Genomic DNA, 8,607 nt, shown 5'->3' with positions numbered 1-8,607 from the left:
AGGTCAGTTGATGACACCGGTTGGAAAGTGCACGGCCCGACTCTTCATTGCTGGTTCCACCTTTGTCGCCACCCTCGTCATTCTCCACGAGTGCTGTAAACAGCTCATATTGGGAATGGATTTCTTGCGCGAATACGGGGCTGTGATTGACATCCGTGACAGAAGCGTAACGTTCACTGTAAGCTCTGAGACTGCTACAGATAAGGAACACCAGCCACCTCGTTTCCGTATTGCCGATGACGACGTCATACTGCCGCCACGAAGTTGTTCTCTCGTATCCGTGCACTGTGACAAATTACAAAATGATACTGGCATCGCTGAACACATCAAGCAGCTCGCATTCACTAGCGGCATTTCTGTTGCCAGGGCTGTCATCACTGTTACTGACGGATGTGCTCAACTGCTAGTGACAAATTTCAGCAGAGAACGCCGACACATAGTTAAAGGCACGGCTATTGCCTATTTTGACGAACTCTCGCAAATAGAAGATTGTCATTTAGTGGAGGAAGCAGCAGCGTCTACTATCACTACACCGACACCTGTAGACGTTGGTCCAATGTTATCTCCCATTGAGCGAGACCGCCTGCTCACGCTGATCAACAAGTTCCACGGCTGCTTCTCATCCACATCAAGAGTTGGTCAAACTGCACTGACGAAACACCGCATCATCACGGATTCCGATGCCAGACCCATCCGGCAAAATCCTTATCGAGTCGCCCCAAAGGAGCGTGAGGCAATTCAAAAACAGGTGAAAACGATGCTAGAAGATGGTGTTATTCGACCGTCTAACAGTCCTTGGGTATCACCTGTAGTACTCGTCAAAAAGAAGGACGGTAGCTTGCGTTTCTGCGTCGACTGTCGTAAGCTTAATCAGATCACAAAGAAGGACGTCTACCCTCTGCCGCGTATTGATGATTCATTGGATAGACTACGAAACGCACGCTACTTTTTGTCTATGGACTTAAAAAGCGGCTACTGGCAAATTGAAGTGGATGAGAGAGATCGTGAGAAGACTGCCTTTGTTACGCCCGACGGACTTTATGAATTTCAGGTTCTTCCTTTCGGTTTGTGTTCGGCGCCAGCAACATTCCAGCGTCTCATGGACACAGTTCTATCGGGGCTTAAGTGGCAAACCTGCTTGGTGTACCTCGATGACGTGATTGTCTTTTCAGCGACTTTCGAGGAACACTTACGAAGGCTCGAAGCAGTTTTTGAAGCAATACGCTTGGGCGGTCTTACTCTCAAACCAGAAAAGTGCCACTTCGGCTTCCACGAACTTCGATTCCTCGGTCACGTCGCGAGCAGCCAAGGGATCCGACCCGACCCGGATAAAATTGCCACCGTGGCAAACTTCCCGACGCCATCAGACAAAAAATCAGTGCGACGTTTTTTAGGACTCTGTGCTTATTATCGGCGGTTTATTGCTAATTTTTCGCGCATCGCATGGCCATTGACACAGCTTACTCGGGAAGATACCCCCTTCGGATGGGGCGAAGACCAACAGCAGGCATTTCATGAGCTTCGTCAGCGAATGCAAACACCCCCCGTGCTGGCCCACTTCGATGAAGACGCGCCGACAATACTTCATACAGACGCTAGTAATGTGGGTCTTGGAGCAGTGCTTGTACAGTCGAAGGACAACAACGAAAACGTGATCGCCTACGCCAGCAGGACGCTGTCCCGAGCTGAAGCTAATTACACTGCGACGGAAAAAGAATGTCTTGCAATGGTATGGGCCGTCCTGAAGTTTCGTCCTTATTTGTACGGCCGCCCATTCACCGTTATCAGCGATCACCACTCTCTCTGTTGGTTAGTCAACTTGAAAGATCTGTCTGGCCGCCTTGCACGATGGAGTCTTCGGCTCCAAGAATTTGACTTCACTGTTGCCTACAAGTCGGGAAAACGACACACCGATGCCGACTGTCTTTCTCGGTCTCCTGTTGAGACGGCATCCCCGGACAACGACGATGACGACACGGCCTTTCTCGGTATTGTGGACACTGCCACCTTTTCTCAACAGCAGCGTGGTGATGCTGAGCTGCTACCACTCATAGATTACCTAGAAGGGCGAGTGAATAGCGTTCCGAAGTTATTTGCGAGAGGGCTGCCATCGCACTGCTTGCGAAATGACGTTCTTTATAAGAGGAACTTTTCACCCACCGGCAGCAGCTACTTGCTCGTCGTTCCTTCTTCGCTTCGCCGTGAGGTACTGCAAGCCTGTCACGACGAACCTACTGCTGGTCACTTGAGTTACGCAAGAACATTGGCGAGGATAAGGCAGAACTATTACTGGCCAAGACTTGCCGAAGTTGTCAAAACTTACGTGCAGGCATGTCTAGATTGCCAGCGCCGCAAGCCACCATCCATCAAACCAGCTGGCCTGCTGCAGCCTGTTCGAGTGCCGGCGACACCGTTTGCACAAATTGGCATAGATTTTCTGGGCCCTTTGCCAAAGTCTGACACTGGAAACAGGTGGATAATCGTCGCCACGGATTACCTGACCCGATACGCGGAGACAGGTGCTCTGCCACGGGCAACAGCAGTCGAAGCGGCGCAATTTTTCATTGAAGCCATCGTCTTAAGACACGGTGCTCCCGCAATAGTCATCACCGACAGAGGTACTGCGTTCATGACCCAGCTTTTGGACACCATTTTTCGACTAAGTGGTACAGCTCACAGGAAGACAACGGCGTATCATGCCCAGACTAACGGGCTCACCGAACGCCTCAACAAGACCCTGGCTGACATGATAAGCATGTACGTAGATGTAGAGCACAAGAACTGGGACATCATTTTTCCCTACGTCACGTTCGCGTACAACACGGCTCGTCAAGAGACCACTCGGAAGACACCCTTTAGTCTCCTTTACGGACGCGAGGTTACAACAACGTTAGACGCAATGCTTCCTCATGAAAATGATGGCAATGAGACAGACGCCGAAGAGTTTACCCAGCTAGCAGAAGAAGCCAGACAACTTGCCAGGTTGCGAATCACCAAACAGCAAGACGACAATGCCAAGTATTACAACCTCCGGCACAGACCCGTCATATACAACGTGAACGACAAAGTATGGGTCTGGACACCTGTTCGTCAGCGTGGGCTTTCCGAAAAGCTGTTGCGAAGATACTTCGGACCCTACAAGGTTCTGCGACGCATTAGTGACGTCAACTACAAGGTTGTTCCGGACGGCGTGCATTGTTCAAAGCGGCGCAGACATTCACCAGAAATTGTCCACGTGCTTCGGATGAAGCCTTACTTTCAGTGACTAACTGTGCAGTTTTGGTTTCGCCGTGCTTCTCAAACGTTTAATATCGGGACGATGTTTTTTTTAAGGGGGAATAATGACGCGCGTATGTGCCAGTGGTGAGGACAACGAAGCAGCGCGAGTGTCCTTGGCCGAGGGAAAAAGACGAAGAAGTCGTTGCAGTCTGTTTCCTGCGATCGATAAATCGTATTTCTTTGAGGCGCTTTGTGTGCTCGTCAATCTCGCGTCGTCACAATATATATATATATATACATACATATATATATATATATATATATATATACATACATATATATATATATATATATATATATATATATATATATATATATATATATATATATATATATATATATATATATATATATATATATATATATATGTATGTATATATAAATATATATAAACTGAACTGTAGCACTGCTGAGGACGTGGGCAAACTTCAATTGTCAGCGTAGATAAAGAAAAAAGTTAGGATCGTGAAACCAAGAAAGCAACTAAAAAGCAAAGAAAAAAAGAGAGGTACTACGTAATTGTTAGTTTTAGCATAAATACTTTGGGAGGAAGAGAAGCCCGAGATTTGAGAGCAGTGAACCCAGTTCTAAATTAGTGAAAGCGGACTGTGTTGGGCAAGTATGATTATACTGCTTATTATGCTGCTTAACAGATTATACTGCTTGAAAGGGAGGTACAGCACTGCTCACTCGATCTATGTAGTTTGATCAGTGTTAATGGTTCCTTCTTGTTAGCAGAGGTTGGGATGGTCGGCCGGGTAAAGTGAAGCGGGGAAAGCTGGGCTTTGCAACATGATTTCTTTGACTTCGTTGAACATTCTGGCCGTGTGAAATGACTTCTTTGCCGGAGTTGGTCGCGCCAGTATTCATAGGTAGTACCTGATTTGGGACTTTTTGTTCACAGGTAGCGCATGGGTCCATCGAAGTCTGGTTATCTGCACAACGAACAAAACAATGATATTGGTGTATTAAAACAGCAAAAGGTATGCGCTAATTGGCATGACTCTGTATAAAAGAAATTGTTCCTTTTGTTTGCCACCATTGTTGTATAAAGATCACTAAAGGAGCTTCCGCTTTTGAGTTTAACTATTTTTCGCATCTCACTCTATCAAGAATTTGCCCCCTTTTTAGGGCAGGTACTGTTACGATACCAGTGGTTCACTGTAAAAATATCTGCATTTATATTGTCAAGATATATGTATGAGCCAACACAGGAAATATTTCATACGCACATAAAATTGGCTCGGAACAGCATATACTAGCACTTAAAGAATGATAGCTGAGGCATGATCATCGCTGTCTATCTTCATTGACTCATAGTTGACATTTCGTTAAAGCCGTTCAATGAAAATTAACCCCGTATGTCTAATTTGAAATGTGTTTATGTGTAATAGGTGCTGCATATATGTTCGATTTTCGAAGGCAATAAACCAGAAGAAAAGCAGGATTTTTAAGACTATGCTTATTCTGTTGAATGGATCATTTCTTTCACTTTTCTTGCGATAATTAAACTCTCATTTGGGCACATGTTCTATTCATTTTTTACTATTGTTCTCTCAAAGTAACAGAGTAGCGCCTATCCCCACCATGTAATTTAAGTAAAGTTTATCTACTTTTTTCTCCGAAACCATAATAGTTGCAGCAAATATTTTACCATCATTCTGATCTTAAGGCATTCTTATTTTCACCGAAGCAAATTTACCGCTTTAAATTGTACCACTAGTTTTTTGTAAACTTTTTATTTCAGATACCCAATTGTCACCCGGTAATAGCTATTAGATGTTGTGTTGAAGAAGAGTACTTCCTCACACAACAATAAATATGTTTCCGCATATATCATATTACGTTATGTAAATACTGGCTGAAATTTATGATTCTAGATACTGTGGTTGCTGAGATAAAGAAACAAGCACTGAGCAAGCATGTTTTGAGGTAATCTGATTTAAAGTTTAAAATATGCATTGTTTCATAGGTAAAGCGATATGACAGCACATTTACGGGCAAGTTTAATAGGCACCAGCCAGATACTAATCAGATTTACCACCGATATTATCAAGTTTTTATTTTTGTGTTTAAATGTCTTGCTAGCGGGCGTCTTTTGTCGCCTGTTGCGCAGCCCTGTCAACAAAGTACTGTCGATGCAGGCCAGGAGTGCGTGAAATCCCAGAGGAGTTCAGTACATTGACATGGGCTGTACTGCCATGATGAAAAGCGAGCACAGCATCAACAGTGCATATTTTCAGTGTTTGGCGTCGCAGAATAACGTCTTTTGGAGTTTGCTCCGACATGACAATTCAACGACTTGTTAGGGTTTTTAGTCTAATAATTCTTAGGGCTCAACACCCTAAACTGACTAAGGGTTTAAGTTTTTCCCATGAAGATATTCACGAAGTACATCTGGATGAGCTTTTTTTGAATAATTGGGCTAAACAGCTAGACTAACAGTGCTGGAAAGTATTATTTGCGGACGACTGGTTAACCATTCAACTGGGCTTTGTTGAATTTCCACCAAGATTCGGCGTCCCTCGGGTGGAGGCCATGGGATGGATTGGCATTCTTTGCTAGATAAAGGCGCATCTTCATGTCACTACGTAAGTTATCTACATGTCACTAGGTAAGTTATCTTCATGTCACTACGTAAGTTATCTATTGTTTGCTGTGGCTTTAAATTTGGTCGGCATCCTTGTCACTTTACTTTTTGCGCGTATGTTCTAATACCATGATGTAATAATTCAGAATTTTATCAACAATGTGTGATCGGGAACTCTTCACATACTTATCAGCCCTCATTTTAATTTCACATATTTGAAGCCAACCTGACCAATGGTACTTTGGTAATATATTTTTCTCCTGTCGCATCAAAGTAAAGCAGCGTTAGACGCAAAAAGCTGGCATTCCCAGAATTTTCCCCAAAATATTAGAAATCGACTGTCTGCCTCTGGTTTGCATTCTCCATCCTAAATAATTAATGGGAAGTATGTAAATCGTATAGCGTCGTAGATGTGGGCGTGTTTTTTTGTTTGTTTTTTTTCATATCATAGCGTGGCCTGTCGCCCCGAGGAAAACTTAAATTACCAAGACTTTACATAAACACTGGGTGTATATAAATCAAGAAAGTTGAAAAACTCACAGCTACAGGTATTCATACAGCTCTTCAGGGAGACGAAACTATTGTAACCCTTGCCGCAGCGCTGTCTTGGAAACTGCATGCACGTGTTATTTCTAAAATTGAAAAACCATACTTTTTTCTTTAGAAAGCATCGATCAGGTTCAGGATCTTGACTGCATAGTGGTTTCGGCCTACTTTTTTGCTGAAAATTGGAAAAAAATTGTGGTCACACTTTAATTGAGGAGCAATTAGTGAGATGATTCTGCGCAACACTGCAAAAAAGAATTTTCTAACATGTATTATTGCACGGAAAAGAAATGCCGAAATAAACAAAATACTAGGAAGATTGGGTTTAACCCACAAAAACTGTTCCTCGGTCAGCACTGATCCCACCGTAGTGTCTGAATACCTTCGAAATTATTTCAGGTTATTCTTTTAAGATATCATAGAAAAAAACCATTAGCCTAGTTTTTTTTAGCTCACGGAAACACCAGCGTTAACGCTGGAAGCTTTGAAAAGGCGTGTATAAAGCAGGTGCATTTTACGGGCAAGTATAATAGTAGGCGCCCAGCGTACATGCCTTCCACTATCACAGTGAAGTATTGGTTGTTCTTTTAGTTTATAGCATGGGCATGAGTTCACCATATAATTACGCCATCTGTACATAGGCTTGTGGTCTGCGTGCTTCATCGCCACCACCACTGGGTAATTGATTAAGCCTACTTTGTTATTTTCGAGCTTTCGGCCAGAAAATAAAACAGTCAGATTTTAGATTCCCTACTGAAGTTTGACTTATAGATGAAAAGCTTAGCTACGTCAGTGCGATGTCATATGCCTCGTCAGATTTAACCAAGGTAATGCAGCAAGGTACCACGAGTTTTTTATTGATTTTAAAAATACGCAATACTTAAATAGCAGCCTCGTTCATCGAAAGATAAGCTGGGGAGTACCTACCAGCACTGAAAGACGATTTGAAAAAGCCTTATAATTTTTTTGCTACCAGCAGATTCATATTAAGTATATACTCACGTAAGCAGACGTGCTGGCACATAAGTTCTGTGAGGAATAAGTTGCCAGCACTGCTGCAACTGATGTAGGTGAACATTTTACAGGTCACCGTCAGAATATCGAAGTACCATGCATGACGCGGTGCACCACAGCGAACCATGACCGGCGGCTTCAGACACTGTGAATATACGATTTTGGTATGTGCTGAAATAATAGAAAGTTTGATTACTATTGATAGCAGGTGTTCTATGCAGAAGATCCTAAAGATGCATTGTTCTCGCGAATGTTGGGCATGTCTGCCAGTTTCGTAGTTAGAAAGACTGATGCGCTCTATTTCTTAAAATATGGAAATCAGTGCCGGGCTACTACTGATTAACATAGAATCACACAATTTTTTCTGGGGCTACTGTTTACCTAACTTTGCCTTGCTGTATTTGAACATTGTGCATTCGCTCAAAATCCATTACCGTAAGCCAACATCAGGTAACTCAATAAATTTATTGCGTATCGCATTTTATACGCAGCGGATTTTCGTATTATATAGAACTTGTCACTGCACGGGGCAACTGACACCTTCAAACACTTCGTCCAAATATATGGCCTTCTAAAAATGTGTACCTTCGTGTGCTGTTCGTTTTCTGAAAAAAAAACGTAAATTTTTCTGCTGATTGTGTAATTCAACACGTCCAAAATTGCGGGGTTTTGAAATGACGAATGCCGCGATCTTAGAGTGAACGAACACAGTAGATGCGGTCGGAAGAAACCAAACAAAACACACATTTATTTAACTGCTTTTAGAAATGTCGATGTTGTCAGCCGAATTACTATACCATCAATCGTGATCAACCCGCTAAGACAACCTTACACAATATTAACCAACACTTATCAATACGACAAACAAGGTGGTGTTGCTAGCGCCTGACTCACTACAAGGGCTACCGGCAGATGGCCCTCGGTGCCGTGCACTGGGGTCCCACTGCGAGAGACAACCGTTCGCGCCAAACGCCTCCAGCCAGAGACTCCCTCAATTCTTTCAAGCCGCCACCAAGGCTTGTCGCCAGGGGTCACTGCCAGTGCTGCCAATCTAACCATGAGGCTTATAGTGGTTATCAACGCTCGCGAAAGCAACGCCATCTACCGCTCAATAGTTGTGACCCTGAATTACGGCTTCTAGGCAAAACACGTGCTTATGTGGCACCAACAAATTTACA

General features: G+C 43.5%; 1 long non-coding RNA gene across 1 annotated transcript; it reads right to left on the bottom strand.

The window, feature by feature from the left end:
- Positions 1 to 4,058: 4,058 nt before the first annotated feature.
- LOC142765041 (uncharacterized) lies at positions 4,059 to 7,898 on the bottom strand. Its single transcript, XR_012884035.1, has 3 exons — positions 7,418 to 7,898; positions 6,410 to 6,590; positions 4,059 to 4,214 (listed from the first exon to the last, which is right to left on the bottom strand). It is a non-coding gene; the product is annotated as an uncharacterized LOC142765041 (long non-coding RNA).
- Positions 7,899 to 8,607: the final 709 nt, after the last annotated feature.

The sequence above is a fragment of the Rhipicephalus microplus genome, chromosome 6 (assembly GCF_043290135.1).
Source record: "Rhipicephalus microplus isolate Deutch F79 chromosome 6, USDA_Rmic, whole genome shotgun sequence".
NCBI classification, from domain to species: domain Eukaryota; kingdom Metazoa; phylum Arthropoda; class Arachnida; order Ixodida; family Ixodidae; genus Rhipicephalus; species Rhipicephalus microplus.
This window is presented reverse-complemented; position numbering and strand designations above follow the sequence as displayed.